This window comes from Canis lupus, chromosome 36 (assembly GCF_003254725.2).
Source record: "Canis lupus dingo isolate Sandy chromosome 36, ASM325472v2, whole genome shotgun sequence".
Lineage (NCBI taxonomy): Eukaryota > Metazoa > Chordata > Mammalia > Carnivora > Canidae > Canis > Canis lupus.
The window spans coordinates 1,802,501-1,821,036 of NC_064278.1; the positions used below are offsets into that span (position 1 = coordinate 1,802,501).

At 38.2% G+C, this 18,536-nt stretch overlaps 1 protein-coding gene across 1 annotated transcript in view; it reads left to right on the top strand.

The window, feature by feature from the left end:
* Positions 1 to 18,536, top strand: part of LOC125754412 (uncharacterized) — a 41,146-nt gene that overhangs the window by 11,816 nt on the left and 10,794 nt on the right. The window lies entirely within an intron of this gene.

The following is an 18,536-nucleotide window of genomic DNA, read 5'->3' on the forward strand; positions in this document are numbered from 1 at the left end:
AAACAAACTAGGCTTACTAATCCAATTCATGATACTCACACATTAAACTACACACTGTACTAAGCACTTGGAATTCCAAGTTGGAAATATGAAACCTCTGCCCCCAAAGTGGAAATATGCCACCTAACAGATGAGATAGAGTCAATGCAATGGGCCATGACCCTGTGTGCAAATACTTTACACAAACTAAAAGTTAAAGAGTACGAGAGAAGGAACTATATGAACTAAAACTTTATGGGTCAATAGGATTTTGTCAAACTAAGAAGGACAAAAATAAAGATAATTCCAAGCACAGGAAATGACATAAAAGAAGACGTGGTAAACTACGTGGGGCATTTACGTGATGGGTTGCATCCAGGGCACCTAACCTGGAGATGCCATGACTTGAGACGACAGAGACCAAACTAATAGGTAGATTAGAGATACATTATACAATTTAAATTACCATCTCCATTGTAGAAAGAGAACTCTTGCTGTAATTAGGGGTGGGAACAAAGACCAAGGACCATTTTTCAGTCTACTGTAGGAAGCTAAGTGACAGTGGAAGACAGAGATTGAGCAAATAGAATGGAGGCTGACTGTGGGGCAGAGAAAGGCCTAGGGAGATGTGGAGGTAAAGTCAGCATCAGGGTGTTCAGCCTCATGGGGAAATTTAAGAAGGAGACAGGAAGCTTCAACTTTAAAAGTGTGTGATGCTTTGAGAACTTTCATTCATTTCATTTTACACCATCTCTGTAAGATAGTCAGCACCATCCCTGAACTCATCAGTAAAGCAACGGAAGCCTTGACATCAGGTAGGTAGTCTAGTTCAAAGAAGATTCAAATCTAAAAACGTTAGCTATTCTGATTATTATTTCTGCACACTTTCTCAGAGAACAATTTAAGTTTATACACAGCCATGAAAAACTCTAGGAGATGCTAAGATGAAAATTACCAAAATAAGGGTGCCTGGTTGGCTTAGTTGGTAGAGCATGCAACTCTTAATCTCAGGGTTGTGAATTTGAAACCCACTTTAGGCATGGAGCTTACCTAAAATAAACACAAACAAACAAACAAAAACAATAAAAGTATCAAAACTCATTTCTTCTCATATCGAATGGGGCTGTTGTCAAGCAACAAATGACGGTTTAGACCCACATCACTAAAAACGCATATTTCATTTTAATCATATTCTAGTTATGGTTTGGAAAATCTTACAGTCATCAATGTATCTAAAATGGTTTTAAACAATATAAAAAGGGGTATTTAAATTGCTTTATTAATATTATTAATATTAATAATGTACTAGAATTCATTGAGTATTTACTGGTGTCAGTGTTCTAAGTACTTTGCATTACCCCATTTAACCCTCACAACGGATGATGGTGATGGTGATGATGATTGTGCATCTACAGCCACAGAGGTTTAGGAACAATAAATAAATATTTCAAGGTCACACAACTAGTAGCTGTCAATACTAGAACTCAAATTCAGTTCTATTTGAATCTAAAGTTGTTATATTACATTATACTATTATTGTATATCAAAGTTCTTCATGCAAAGTCTCCACAGTGCATAGTAAAATGTTGGTGCTACAACTGGCTTTAATTAAATGTCACGGGTGCTTAGGTAAGAAATAAGTATATTAAACACAAAGATACTGAAGACAACAATGCAAGAGGATTAATAAATTATTGATTTGGGATGATTATACAATAATTAATATCTACATTTTTAATTAAAAGCCGACAGCATAGTTGCCCCTCTCCTGATTTTTACCCAAGAAGTCCTTGAAATGATATAATAGAATATGCACATTTTTAAAGAGTAAACTCATAATCATGATGGAAAACTAGATAGTATGCAAGCAGTAGATCCTATATTTCAAGAAATTATTGGAAAATAGGAAGTAGATGGGGTTCAATTCATGGATAAGAAAAAGATCCGAGAAAATGACAACCAAAGCTACATCATCTTTCGCAGAAGAATCGTAGATAATCTCAAATGACGGTGAATTATCAAAAGCAAGAGGGTATCTCCATGGACATTCGTTAGCATTTTTAAGACCTTTATTCTGAGAAGCCACCCATCGGCAGCATGGATGGTAGTCTTCGCTCTCAGTCTCCCTCGTACAGTGTCTAAATACAGTGAACTGTGTCTGCTAAGGCACAGCAACTACTGCAGTAACGAAGACTAGAGATTTTCAGATGATCTAACTCCCAACCACCGTAAGGATCACTGAGGCAGAAACAAAACCAAAAGAAACACATCTGACTCAGATTCCCATTCAGAAGTAGGGACTCTCCCAGAGGCAAGACCTCTGACATGGCAGGCTCTGGCTGCAGAAAGTAGAGGAGTCCCCAAACTCTGGAGCCTAAGAGGGATGCATAATTGTCATGGCGAGAAGAAAATTAATTGCACACTCTTTCTTCTTCATAATATGCAGGATTTTTAGCTATAGTAAAACTGAATATTCAATATCTTCAATAAAAATATGCAGCTGACACAAAGAAAGAGTGTTTAAAAAAATTAAAACAACATATTTTACAAGAAACAAAATAAACATGACTGAATGCTGACTTAGTAAGCTGGAAGGTCTAATTGAAACTTTCTATCTAAATGCTGTGCCAAGGGCAAAGTGATAGACTATATTAGAGAGAATGCAGACAAAATGAAAAGACCCATATGTTCCAAGATCCATCTAAGAGAAGTAAATTTAAAAAGTACATAAAGAATGAACAGAAAAATAAAGACATGGCTGAGCACATTTCTCAATTGTGGATATATACTCTTCTTGAAATTTCTAAGCAGAAACAAAAATGCAAAAAACAACTTAGTACATTTTAATGAAACAGATATAGCTTTCTCAAGTTTCAAAACTCCAAAAAGAAAAACAACAGAAAATCCTGGGCAAAGGTTTTTTTGTTTGTTTGTTTTTGTTTTGTTTTGTTTTTGTTTTGTTTTGTTGTTGTTTGCTTTTTTAAATCTCTGTTAAAAGATAATGACAGCCTGAAAGGAAATGATTTTGAACCTACCTCCTATGTAGAAAAAAACAAACATTCCAATTTAAAGACAAAATAGAAGATATTCTCTGAAAAAAATGTTTTTGCAAAATTTACTGATGATAAATTGAAGAAAACAGAAACAAATCCCCCCACAAATGTAGGGTACAAGACACATTGTTGAGGGAAATAAAACAATACTATATTTAAATAATTATTTGTAAAAATAATGTACCTTAATCAAAATCATGAAACTATATTGCAGGCACAACTATCTCATGGCTAAATATGAGGAGAAAATAACAATTGTGAGCAATGTTAAGGCAAACTAATATATATTCCAATATATCTAATATAAAATATAATTTTGGACATAATACTTGAAATGGAAACAAGAGTAATATTTTACATTAATAGAAGTTTAAATCCATGCAGTAGATAGAACAGTAATGAATACGTATGTATGATGTATACATGTAAGTATCTATATATTTAACAGTATAGCTACGAACTGTGTAAAGCACAAAAATATTGGACACAAGACAAAATGTTTAAATTTGTATTTATCCTAATAAGCTTCAATAAGTCTCTGTCAAAGAATGACAAGTCATGTGTTTAATAAATGAGTAAAGAAAACTGGTATACGGGGCTCCTAGGTGGTTCAGTTAATTAAGCATTCAACTCTTGGTTTCTGATCAGGTCATGATTCAGGGTCGTGGGATCCAGCCCCATATTGGGCTCTGTGCTCAGCCAGGAGTTTGCTTGAGATTGTCTCCCTCTCCCACTCTCCCTCCCCCGGGTTCACACACTCTCTCTCTTTCTAAAAAATAAATAAATTATTTAAAAAAAGAAAAAGAAAAAATAGCATATGACTAATAAATATCCCATTGAAGCATCATTTTCAAACTTTATGTATTAGGAAACATAAGAAATCCCAATGAGTTTAGAAAACTTAAGAATCCTGCATACCTACATTATTTAACCAAAATGCAATAAATCCAAAATAAAACAACAAAAACATAGTCTTAAAAGTGTGTTCACTTATAAATTAACTTATAATTCACTAAAAACAAAATTTGGGGGCCCCTGGGTGGCTCAGTGGTTGAGCGTCTGCCTTTGGCTCAGGTCATGAGCCCTGGTCCCTGGGATCGAGTCTCACATCAGGATGCTTCTCCCTTGGCCTGTGTCTCTGCCTCTTCTCTTTGTCTCTCATGAATAAATAAATAAAATCCTTTTTAAATCCTTTTTAAAAAAGGAGGGGGGGCTTATACTGGTAATTCAGAAATCAAAGACAACTAGATTTTTCCATACTATATCTATGAAATATAGCCAAAATTGTTTTCAGGTAAAAATAACAGATATGAGCTAAAAGTAATGAATTTACAATAAAAATATAGGCCTACTCAGAATAGAATAGTTTAAAAAAACCCCAACTTTGTTCAAGCTATCAAAGATAATAAAATTTAGTAGAAATATAAATTATCAGGAAGATAAACAGATAAAAATTAGTGAGCATAATGCAAATTTATAGGAATACATTTTAAAATCAGATATAAAATTAAAATCAGATATAACAGGTTAATTCCTACAAATATTTAAAACATCAAAACTGACACACACACACACACAAAAAAGGCAGGAACCTAACTAACTAGACTAATAACCACAGAAGAAATAGAATTGGTAGTCAAAGTTAAAGCCAAAACTTTTTATAAATGTTTTAAAGAAAGAATAAAGAATTTACCTAAGATTTAAAAGTCACTTAAACCTGAGATCCAAATCCTGATTTGCCAGACTAATAATTATTTATCTTAAACCGCATACTAAAATAAAGTAATAATAATAATAATAATAGGAATAATTATGTAAAAACACAAAATACCTTCAAAATATATTTTAATATGGCTTGATATAAGAAATATACAATTTTTCCATTTATTAGCAAATTTACTGTTTGCTAATTAGTATTAGCAAGATTACTATTAGATAATATAATTAAAAGATTCTGCTGAACATAGTTATAAGTATAAAAATATTAATCTTATCCATTGCTAATAAGTGTGTGATGAAATATATATATCATTACACATTTTTGGTGGAAGTGTGAAATTTCCTATCCTTTTTTGGAGGAAATTAGAATTGTCTATGCAAAAAAAAAAAAGTGTAAACTTTGTTCTGGTATTTTAACATCTAGTTCTCTCTCTCTCTGTGTCTGTGTCTTTGTTTCTCTTTCTCTCTCTTTCTCTTTGTGCATGCATGAGCATGTGTGTACAAAATGAGAGAAAGAAATATTAACAGCATGGATTGTAATGAAAAATACGGAAACAAAAAATGTATTCAATAAATTATGATAAGTTCATAGTCCATATCTTGATGTACAGATATGGGAAGCTCTCCAAGCCACATTATTAAGTAAAAAACAACAAGCTTCTTAATAATAGAGATAGGGTGATCCTTTTATTTAAGCATACTTTGAGATAAACTGATCCCTTGAGTGTATGCCTACTAAGTCTATTTTTATAGAAAGATTCTAATTGTTTTTTTTTTTTTAAAGATTTTATTTATTTGACAGAGAGAGAGAGAGCACAAGCAGGGAGAGGGCAGAGGGAGAGGGTGAGGCAGGCTCCCCACTGAGCAGGGAGCTGATACAGGGCTCCATCCCAGGCCCCTGGGACCATGACCTCAGCCAAAGGCAGATGCTTAACCGACTGAGCCACCCAAGTGCCCCATGAAAGACTGTAATTGTTGTTATTTTAATAAATATATCTGAAATACATACTTACTGTTGTTCATAAATTTCATAAATAAGACTGAAGAATTCCATAAATTCCAAGCTTTTTTGAACTTATGTGCAGAGACTATTATAAGATTATATTTACTTGAAATTAACAAACTTGGCTCAAATAGTCAAGAGTCTGTCACTCGAGTTGTTCCATAGCTCAGTATTTCTCAAATGTCTGTTACATACATGGTAACATGCTAACCCCACATTTTGTGCCAAAATCTATGATTAACTTCCCTTTGATTGTAATGACAAACTGAAACAATCACTTCACTGATTTTAACAGGAGCTAATAGATATCTAGATTGCTTTGTCTCATGATCTCTTTTTCTCCCAGTTTTATTGAGAAATAATTGACATTCAGCACCATGTAAGTTTAAAGCAGACAGCAGGATTCAGTATTGTGAAATGACTACCCCCACAGGCTCCGCTAATATCTGTGTTCTTACGTATACAATAAAAAAGGATAAAAAGAAGAAAAGAAACAAATTCTCCTCAGGCCAATAACTCAGGATTTACTCTTTTAATAATTCTCCCATAAATCCTACAGCAGTGTTAGCTATAGTCATCGTATCGGACGTTGCATCCCTAGTACTTATTTATTGCATAACTGGAAATTTGTATCTCTTGACAACCCGGCATCAATTCATCGTCTGCCTCTGGTGACCACAAGTTTGATCTCTTTCTTTATAAATTATGACAAAAAATTTTTTGAGACTCCTCATAATTGATACCATACAATATTTCTCTTCTTTCTGACTTATTTCACTTAGCATGATACTTTCAAGATTTATCCATGTTGTTGCAAATGGCAGGATTTTTTCATTTTTTGTGGCCTAATTGCTCACGGAGCGTGCAGACCACAGCTTCCTCACTCACGCGAGCGCTGAGGCCGCTCCGAGTGTCCAGGTCTTGCCCATTGTAAATAATGCTGCTAATGAACAAGGCAAGGCATGTAGCTTTTTGAGTTAGTGTTTTCATTTCCTTTAGATTTATTCCCAGAAGTAGAATTGCTGGATCACATGATGGTTCTATCTGTAATATTCTGAAGATCCTCTGCACTGTTCCATGATGGCTGTACCCTCACATTCCCACCAGCAGTGCGCCAGAGTTCCCTTTTCTCCATGTCCAGACCAGTGATTTCACTGTGGTTTTAATTCGTGTTTTCCTAAGGACTAGTGATGTGGAGCGTCTCTTCATGTACCTATTGCACTTTCATGTATCTTCTTTGGAGAAAGGTCTATTCTGGTCATTTGCACATTTTTAAATTGGGCTATTTGGGATTTTGCTGTTGAGTTGTATGAGTAACTTGTGTTTTGGATATTAACTCATCAATATATGGCTTACACATATGTTTTCTTATTCTGTAGATTGTCCTTTTGCTTTGTTGATTTTTTTTTCTGTGCAAGAAGCTTTGTAGTTTGATGTAGTCTCACTTGCTTATCTTTGTTGTGTTGCTTGTGGTTTAGGTGTCCTATCCAAAAAGTCATTAACAGGATTCACACCGAGAGGATTCGTTCCTGTGTTTTCATCAGTGAGTTCATTGTTTCATGTCCTACATTTAAGTCTTTAGTCCATTTCCATTGTTTTCACCAAGCCTCTGGACAAACGGGGCTGAAAGACACTGTCCGCAGCAGGGGGAGGCGGGAGGAGAGAGGTTATTCCAGGCTACCTTGAACTTCCCAGCCTCTTCTAGAAAGGCCCAGGGGCCACCCTCAGACTAGTGTATGAATTAATGCCCCGCCCGCAGGTGCACGGGAGACCGCACGCCTCGCACCAGCCCCGGGGCGGGGGGGGGGGCAGTCTGCTCTATGCGCACCTCCCCTGGATCCAGCACCCCTGGGTGCTAGCTCGCGGGACTTGTCACAGGCCCGTCAGGTCAGATGTGGCTGGGAGACCCCGCCCCGCAGGTGGGACCGTGACTCAGCACCTTACCTGGACAGGCGCCAACTGGTTCTGGGGTCAGCAAAACTCCTCGGGCGAACCCCGAGTCCCTGGTCTACACTGGTCTGCATTCGCTGCCTGGAGTGTGCCCCTCCCTTAGTTCCCAGGTGGGCTCAGCCCTCGGGCCTGGGGTGTGCGTCCCGGCCGGGCCGCCTGTCCCCCCCTTCCCCCGCCCCTCGGCCCTGCAGGGAGCCCCCCCGCCCAGGCCCTGCGCGGGCGTCGGGCCGCGCTCCCGCGGAACCAGCCACGGGCGGCGAGCAGGGCCACGGGGCCTGGGGGTGCTCCTTGCCCCGGGGGCGGGGGTTGCTGGGGACGCGGCGAGGCCTCTCCGCCCACGAGGACCGTCCCGCGAGGGGCGCTGTCACCACGGGCGGCCCTGGGTGCTGGCGCCTCTGGACCCACCCCCCTGCAGGGCGCTCTCGGGGCGCTCTCGGGGCCCAACCCCTGCAGGGCGCTCTCGGGGCGCTCTCGGGGCGCACCCACTGCAGGGCGCTCTCGGGACGCTCTCGGGGCCCAACCCCTGCAGGGCGCTCTCGGGGCGCTCTCGGGGCGCTCTTGGGGCCCACCCGCTGCAGGGCGCTCTCGGGGCGCTCTCGGGGCCCACCCGCTGCAGGGCGCTCTCGGGGCGCTCTCGGGGCCCACCCGCTGCAGGGCGCTCTCGGGGCGCTCTCGGGGCGCACCCACTGCAGGGCGCTCTCGGGACGCTCTCGGGGCCCACCCACTGCAGGGCGCTCTCGGGACGCTCTCGGGGCCCAACCCCTGCAGGGCGCTCTCGGGGCGCTCTCGGGGCCCACCCGCTGCAGGGCGCTCTCGGGGCGCTCTCGGGGCGCACCCACTGCAGGGCGCTCTCGGGACGCTCTCGGGGCCCAACCCCTGCAGGGCGCTCTCGGGGCGCTCTCGGGGCCCACCCGCTGCAGGGCGCTCTCGGGGCGCTCTCGGGGCCCACCCGCTGCAGGGCGCTCTCGGGGCGCTCTCGGGGCCCACCCGCTGCAGGGCGCTCTCGGGTACTCTCAGGGTGCTCTGGGAGCGCTCTCGGGGTCCTGCTCCCGACGCCCCATCAGGGGCTCTTCTCGTGAGGCCGATTGAAATGAGGAAAAAGGTCGTCACCTTGGTGACCTCGCTGTCCCCCGAGGCCCTGTGCCCTGTTAGAGAACAGCCCGGTACTTCGTCCTCGGGTACAAAAGAGGAAACATAAATGATGAAAATCCTGCTTCAGGCAATGCCCCCCCCCCCCCCCCCCCCCCCCCCCCGCCGGCAGGGAGGCCAATCACTGCCCCACCACCCGCGGGGCAAGGCCCGGCTCCACCCTCGAGGTTGGAGCCCCAGGGAAGCCAGCAGCCCGCAGCCCCGCCCCAGCAGGTCACCCGCTTGCCCCCCCCCAGGGCCCCCACCCCGTTCTCCCGCTGCTCCACCCCCGCGCGCCCCATCTGCCCACCCCCCCATCCTCCCCCCCCACCCTCCCCATCCTCCCCCCACTTCCATCCTCCCCATCCTCCCCATCCGCCCTATCTCCCCATCCGCCCCATCCGCCCCATCCGCCCCATGCTCCCCATCCTTCCCATCCTCCTCATTTGAGCCCCTCTTCCGGGAATGTTGCTGGGAGAGTTGGATAGTGATGTGTAAAAGAATAAAACTGGACCCCTGGCTACATCACTCAGAAAAATTAACTAGAAATGGATTAAGCACCTAAACATATGACCTGAAACAATGAAACTCACAGATGTACAGATAGGAGAAAAGCTCCTTGACATGAATCTTGTTTATGTTTGTTTTTTTGGATGCAATGCCTAAAGCTAAAGCAACAAATTTGCCTCTTAGTCCTTTGCAGTTTGTTGAAAGACACATTTTCTTGAGAATAAAATTCTACAGAAAATATTTCCTTTTGTCTCATATATATATTAGATAATTACAAAAATATATTTTTATGACTATTAAAAAGAGAAATCATCAGAAGTTAGAGAAATCATCAGCCTGTTTGATACTATTGTGTTTTTAAAATATATTCTATATATATTTACTTAAATTCTTGTGCCATTTAGGGATTTGGGATAAAGATGGATAGTTCAGAGGAAAGAGAATAATCCATGAGCCCTGGATTTGGAAAAAAAATCTAAAAGTTATTGATAACAGATAACTTTTTTTTTAGATTTTATTTATTTACTTGACAGAGAACACAAGGAGGGGGAGTGGCAGGGAGAGGGAGACGCAGACTCCCCGCTGAGAGGCAGCCAGGTGTGGGGCTCCTTCCCAGGACCCTGGGGTCACCGAGCGGAAGGCAGATGCTTACCTGACTGAGCCACCGAGGCGCCCCACTTAGTGACAACAGAATAAAGGTTCAATAGCTCTTTTTCCTCTGGTTATCTTGCAAGACAGAAATTAATATCAAGAAACTTCCAGCAAACAATTCTATGGAGAATATGGCTATCTTCTATTTTATCTTTGCTTATCATCTAGGTTAGTTCACAGGAACATAAAATGTGTTCAAATAAATGAATAAATAAATGTTCACCTAAATGAATACATAAATTGATGACCATGAACCCAAGAGATAAAATAGCTTACCTTTAATTCCATATATGTACAATGAAAGAATTATTTTAAAAAGATTTATTACATTTTGTTCACTATATAGGATACTAAACATTGAGACACAACATCATCTAAGTCAGGAATCACCCCTGCCTTCGAGATGGAACCATTTGAGTAAAGAATGAACCTTAAAAATAATTAAAGAAGTAGCTAAATACTAGCATAAGTGAAGGCTAGTTTGGATGCACAGAGGGAGTAGGAAACCTAGAAAAATCTGAAGGATTAAAAAAGAGTTACCAATGGCAAGAAAGTTTGGGAATGAGTAGTGGGTAAGTGGAACAGATTAGAGAACTATTTCCTTTAAAGCCATCTCAATCTTCTCAGATGCATAACTAGGTTTCTGGGTTCTTTTTTCTTAATACTTCACCCAAGAACTTAGCAAGGGAGACTATAATATGTATCCTCATGATGTAAATTGTTTGTAATCAACTTTTAAAAACTTTCTTCTGACAGCACTTTAATATTAATTTTGACACATTTCATTCTGTCTTGAGTTATTCTGATAGTTCCTGATGTCACCATCCTACTTTAACAGAATCTTTTTAGTGCCTTCCTATAAATGATTAATGGTTTTTTCCTATAAAACCATGCCAATCATATACCACCTGCTTTTCAGATGGTGTCATGGCTCCACACATTAACATCCTTACCATGGCAACCACAACCGTTATTATATATTAAGTGCCCTTTCTACGGTCTTTTTTAACAAATGTCTCCATGAAACCTCTATTATGGTTACCATGGAAAGAGAACCTGCTGTGTCACTTATAATATTTTTCAATCTTATATTATTTTCTAATATTCTCTGTAATTTACTCATCCACTCAAGAACATGGTATCTAAACTATACCAGGGTTTATATTTGGTATTAAGAACATTAAGTATTAGGATGGGTCACTGCCATAAAAGAAACACAGTCACATGAGAGACATAGACAAGTAAACCAAAAACTATAATGTAATAAAGTATTTCAACAGTTTTTCATCTTTGAAAACCTAATAAAATTTCTTATGCAATGAAGTATTTCTTGAAGTCTTGGGCTAAAATAACATTTTCTTTCCTTTTTTCTGCTATAACACTTGTTCATATCTCCATGAGGATACTTAATTCTTTTTTGCATAAAAATTCAGTAAATATTTTACTACCTAGTGTGTGCTAGATGTTTCCTGTGTGCCCCCTACTGGCTTAGAAGTTCATTTAGAAAACAAAATCCTATATTATTTCATTAGTATCTAGAAAGGTATTTTGTGAGGGATAAATGTATCATTCTGTTTTCTGATTAGAAAACAAATACATTAAAAAAAAAGAAAAATACATCATTTAGGTACAGCACTGGGAGGTGACTTTCTGATTGTAAAAAGAACATTAAACAATAAAATCATGTGTCTTTTATAAGAAATGATATATATATTTTTTAAATATTTATTTATTCATGAGACACACACACACACACACAGAGAGAGAGAGAGAGAGAGAGAGAGAGAGAGAGAGACATGGGCAGAGGGAGAAGCAGGCTCCCTGCAGGGAGCCGGATCTGGGATTCCAGGATCACACCCTGGGCCAAAGACAGGCACTCAACTGCTGAGCCACCCAGGGAACCCAGAAGCAATAATATATTTTGCTGTCTTGCTAAAAATATGCTCAGGAACAGACAGTAATGTTCACGCACTACTCTTTCTTAATGAGAAATCTAATTTCTTCTGTTTACTGGGGATTTGTCCACTTAGGAGCTGTATTTTGGAAATAAAATGCATGCAAAGACATAAACAGAATGATGAAACTTTGGGATATACGATTATGGGAAGAGTTGAAAAGTTAGAGAAATGGGAAATGTTTATTTGTAGAAAAACAAGCATGACAGAGAAAGCAGAAGTAGAGGATTGTTATTAAATTGTAGGTATTCATCCAACAGAAAATATAGAATTAATGAAAATTTTGTAATTGAGACATAGAATCAGATTTTGATTTAAACATATGATAAAAATCACCTATTAAGAGAGTTCAGGAGTGTTCACTGAGAAGCTCAATAAATTCTGAAACAGAATTCCTTAACTGGAACATTGTAGTAGAAGTAGGACCTTGTATTAGATTATTTTTAAGGCTACTTTTCAAGTTATGAGCCTAAGATACTTCACATAGTTAGCTATATTCCAATTTCCATATTTTAGGATTATCTGTTTTCACTTTAGCTAGAAAGCATGGTAGGTAAGTGGCTATATTTAAGTAAAGGAATCATGTCCTAGTGTGTGTAAATTAATAAGTCATGAATTGTTCATAAATTGTTTAATCAGTCATAACTGAAGGTCGACTTTGGCTTCACATAGATTTTTCTTTCTTTCTGTAAGTGCAAGTAAGTCTGTTTATGCAGATTGACCATATTTAACATAAATAACAAAACTGTGCCTGGGCTCAATACTTTATGTATTTCATGGCTTAGGGCTGTCTTTTCCACTCTTAGCTGTAATATTTACCACATGTAATATTAAAACAAGTGCTATTTAAAAGACAGGATTATAAAACTATAAAATTCAATACGACATGTGACATTAAAGGCCTTGAAGAGCAAAGAAAAAACACAAGTAGTGAGAGAAAAAGCATGACAAAGATGTGTAATAGAAGAGTAGTGAAGCTGTTTCCAAAAACCATGGGGAGAGCAGTCCACTGAGTGACTGCTAATAACCTGGATTGTAATTGGGCCACAAAGACACCTGTGGTCTCAATTCTTTCATCCCTGTGCTGAGGATATGGGTGCAGATCATCGGAGAAACTCCTTTGAACTTAAACATATGATTTTATAAAATCCCCTCTGTATTTCTAATAAAATAAAATGCATCTCAAATTGCTTTGGGAAGCAGGCAGCATTTCTTTTTATGAAAAGAAAGATATACTTGTTATGGCTTTGGGAATATCTGTCACTTCTCAATTATCTAATTTTGGGATAATCCATTTTATTTATCTCTCATCTTTCCATTGCCCGCTTTACAGTCATTTTACTGCTTATTAACACCAGAGGGCTTGTAAGGAATAGACCATGTGGGACATTTAAATCGACAAATGCTTGTAGTATGTGATCCTTTTTTTTTTTTTTCAAAAGTATGTGATCCTTTTAAAATCATGAAAGTATGAAATGGATTAAAATTAGGCCTTTGAATTCATCAGGAACTAAAGGATTCTTCTCATTACCTCAAATCATCAAGACTTGACCATTAAGATTATAAAGCATGTTGGTAAGAGTTTCCTATTCAACAACTAATGAGAATGTCAACAAAAACATTGCAATAATAATTATATAATTATTCAGTGATTAGAATCTTATAAATAGGAATATGAGTATTGATCTCTAAAGAAGACCATGCATTTCAAGATTGAACATAATTAAATCCCTGAAGCTACATGAAAGACTCCTAACTCTGGGAAACGAACTAGGGGTGGTGGAAGGGGAGGTGGGCGGGGGGTGGGGGTGACTGGGTGACGGGCACTGAGGTGGGCACTTGACGGGATGAGCACTGGATATTATTCTATATGCTGGCAAATTGAACACCAATAAAAAATAAATTTATAAAAAAATAAATAAATCCCTGAGGCTGGAAAAAAGTAATCAAATTACAAAAGAATTCATTTTAAGACAGCTTGATTTCACCAGAATCCCAAAGGTTCACCAAGTTTCCCAAAGGTGTTTCTGTCAAAGCTTAATATACTTGTTTCTTTATTATTTGGTTTGAAATATTTTATTATACATATTGTAGAATTCTTGAGTTATCAGTAAGGAGTGCATGTTTAAAATTTCTGAATATTTAGATATTTTGTCGATACTGATTTCTAATATAATTCCTTCATTAACAGAGTAAATTCTCTGTTAGATTCCAATATTTAAAAATTTATCGAGGGCTATTTTATGTCAAGGTTGCTTCTCCTGGCCAATATTCAGTGCATCCTGGAAAATAATATTTTACTGTTATTGGTTGTAATGTTCCATCCTACATGTCAACTAGGTCAAATTGCTAGATTCCTTTAGCTCCATTTTTATTAGTCTCATGTTACAAATACATACATATCTGGGGGTGTCAGGTCCTCATATAAACAGTTCTTTTATTGTTATGTAGAGTCCCTTCTTCTCTTGTAGGACTTTTTGTCTTTATGTCCCTTTTTCCTGATGATAATATAGCCATGCTCGCTTTTTTGCTTACTCTTTGCATGATATCTCTTTTCATAACGTATGTTAAATGTACACCACATAAATAACATGCAGGGTTTCTTACTTTGGTTTTATACAGTCTATTAATCTCTGCCTTTGAATGTGTTTGAGTTTACCATCCTGCTGTTTGTTTTATATTTGTCCTTCCCAATTTTTCATCCTTTATTGCTTCTTGGTGCCTCCTTTGGGTTAATTGAATATCTTTATCATTCCTTTTATTTCATCGATTGGCTTATTAGATATCACTTGCTTTGCTATTATTTATTTTAGCAGTTACTCGAAGGCTATGTATCCTTATCTTACCAAAATACATTAACGGTCAATATTGTTCCTCTGAGCTCTTTTCAATTTGTACTTCACACCTGACACTTCATGCAGTCTATTTCACCCTTGGGCCTTGTGAATTCCGATCACTTTGCATTTCTCTCTGCCCACTTTTCATTTTCTGCTTTATAAATGCAGTAACCTTACAAGAATATAATTCGATTTAACTGCAGATCCCACTACCATTCCATTATAATTACAAGATTCATAATTTCGTTACCTGATTGTTGTCATATCTTTCATTTCTGCCTGCATTATAAACTCACATCTCACAGTGTTATTATTTACTTTAATCAGTCCGTTGTTCTTCAAGTAAAGTCAGAGAAGAAAAGACAAGAAAGCAAAATCTTATATTTATCCACTTGCTTCCCTTCCCTGGTGCTCTTTGTTCCTTCCAGATGCAGCTTTCCTCCTGACATCATTTCCCTTCAGCAGGGCTAGTCAGCATGTTTTCTGGCATCAAATTCTTTCGGCTATTGTTAACTTGACAATATATTTATTTTGCCACTATTTTCGGAAGAGTTTTTTGTAGCTGACTACTTGGCTCTTATTGGTTGATTGATTTTTTTTTATCTCATTACTTTATTTTTTTTAAAGATTTTATTTATTTATTCATGAGAGACAGAGAGAGAGAGAGAGAGAGAGAGAGAGGCAGAGACACAGGCAGAGGGAGAAGCAGGCTCCATGCGGGAAACCCGATGTGGGACTCCATCCTGGGAATCCAGGATCACACCCCGGGCCAAAGGCAGGAGCTAAACCACTGAGCCACCCAGGGATCCCCTATTTCATTACTTTAAATATATTATTTCTTCTGGTCTTTATTATTCTTGAAAATTAATCAGCCATAATTTTATCAATACACCTCTACATGCAATATAAAATATTCTTTGGTTGCTTTCAAGATTTTCCTTGTATCTTTTACTTTAATAATTTGACTCTGATATTGCTAGATGTGACTGTTTACACTTACCTTTGTGTGTGTGTGGTTTCCTGACCTTATGGGATCAGTAGGTGTTTTTCATTATGTATATGACTTTTGGGCCATTATTTCCTCAAATGTGTTTTTCTTTCCCCATTGTACTCTCTTTTCTTTGTAAGACTCTGCTTGTCTTCAATCTTTTATTTTCCTTCTGTGTTTTTCAGATGGGATAAGGTATTTTTATTTGTATTTGGGATCAATGATCCTTTCTTCTGTCATTTCTAATTTTATTTTGTGTTTCTCTGGTGAATTTTTTTTATTTCATTTTCTAGTACTAGAATTTTTATTTTACATTTATACTTTCATTTCTTGGCTGAAATTTACTCTATCAACACAGTAGATGATATTGTCTTTAATTCTATGAATATATTTCTTTTAATTTGTGTAACTATTTATAATTGCTACCATAAAGTCTTTTATATTTAACACCTTGGATCATCTTGTTTACACAATTTTTTATTGACTGATTTTTAAAATTTTTTATGGATCCCAATTTCCCCCTTTTTTTTTTTCCTGTATGTGTGTTTCTAATGGTTTTTAATAGGATGCCAGACACTGTGAATAATATGTCATAGAGTCTTTGGATTCTGTTATCTTTCATTGAGGAGTTTTAATTTGAATTTTGTCAGGAAGTTCAATTACATGATTATCATTATGAAAGCTTGTTAAGGATTGGTTTTATGCTTTGTTATTGCTGATCTGTGAAAAATCAAAGGTTGAAAGCACTCCACTTTCACACCCTCTCCTGTCCAGAAACCTTATTAAAGCTTGGTTTTACATTTTGTTTGGCAGAATGTGATATTTGGGGGGCACGTGCTTATTCTTAAGACTTTTACTTTCTGTAAAAGTAGAAGTTAAAAGCCATAGTATTATTAAACATTTATAAGATCTCTCTATTCTGGCTGGGCCTGCACTACAATATTCTCCAGCAGTTCTTTTGCCTGCACGCTGTTCTGCACCTGGTATCTCTATTTCACTCTCAATGCACAAGAGCAGGAAACCCTAGGTGGTACCGTCCTGTGCTTTTACACCTCAGGCCCCAACTATAGATTCATGAACAGCTCCAAACAGACACTGGGCCCCAGCTCTGTGTAGCTTCCTACTTTCCCTCGACGTCCCAGATACCCGACCTTTCTTTAACTCTAATTTTTTAGTTGCTTCAGGCCTCTGTGGTATTGATAGGAATTTGTTCTCAAGTGGAGAGCTCATGGGTCCAGTGATTGCCTCTCAAACTTCTGTGTCAGGGATCATAGCTTTGCCCCATGTATTCTTCACTGCCTGAGAACCATTGTCTCTTATATTTTGTCCTAGTTTTATATACTTTTCTGTTTGGAGAAATTAATTTAGCAAATATTTCTTTATCATGGATGGGCAAAGGTCATTTATCCTTTTATCAACAGCTTTAGATGGAATCTTCTAGAGACTCAAATTTATGTGCCGAAAATATTTCAAAGGGTACTATGGGATATTTATATTATAGCAAGGGTGAGGGATGAAGCGTTTGATCAGAGCTATTAAGGGTGAGTCAGACAATAGGGTGAAGGTTTTCCCCAAACTGATTGAGCAGAATTCTTGCTGCAACTGGGCTATGCAGGCTCCACAAGGACAGGGGTCAAGGTCAAGGACTAGTTGAAAAGAGAGTTCAGAGGAACTTAAGTGTGGTCAACGGGAGAATCTTTGGGTCTAGACTTTAAAAATATATTACAAGCTTCATCATTATTATTTTTATTGTATTATGTATAGTATTATATTACTGATGATTTAACCTTTTTTTATTTTTTTTAATTTTTATTTATTTATGATAGTCACACACAGAGAGAGAGAGAGAGAGGCAGAGACATAGGCAGAGGGAGAAGCAGGCTCCATGCACCGGGAGCCCGACGTGGGATTCGATCCAGCGTCTCCAGGATCGCGCCCTGGGCCAAAGGCAGGTGCTAAACCGCTGCGCCACCCAGGGTTCCCGATTTAACCTTTTTGAAACAGAGTTGTAACTAAACATTGAAGAGTATATTTAATATTATAGACTTTCTTTTCCTGAAAAACGTGTTAGCATCACAGTACATTAGAAAAATCAGTATATTCTTAGAATTAAGGCAATATGGTACTTATCCAGTATCATAAACTTCTTAAAATGTAAAGCAACGATAAGAAATTAGAAAATTTCTTGTCACTTCATTTAATAAATATTTGCCAATTCAACAAAATTAGTTTTTTCAAGTGACAATGGTAAACATAGTAAGTAGTTAAAAATGTTTTTAGAGTCATAGAGACCAAATTTGAAATCCTTCATCTGACAAATGCTTCTGAAAACATATAAATAGCCATCGGAGAAAGATTCCTTAACCATTCTAAGTATCATATAAGACAACAACATGTACTTTCTAAGATCATGGTGAAAATCATACTTTTTTTTCAAAAAAAAATTGGCATAGTACCTGGTTGATGTTAAAATCTCAATATATGTTGAATTATTAAGATTAAGCTTTAATGGCATTATTTGACAATGTAAAAACATATGTACCTTAAACTTCTGAAGGATCGTTGTAATATAGAGTGTTATTGCTGCTTCATGTCTGTGTCTGTGGAAGAAAAAAATAAAGAGACAATATAATCCAAATCCAGATATAGTAGAGTTTATTTACAAAACGATTAAACATTGAAAGACTAACTTGTCATCAGATCTTCCTCCAGAAAGTATTTACATTGAAAGATATCTCTCTGTCTGGAAAGATTTATGTCTAC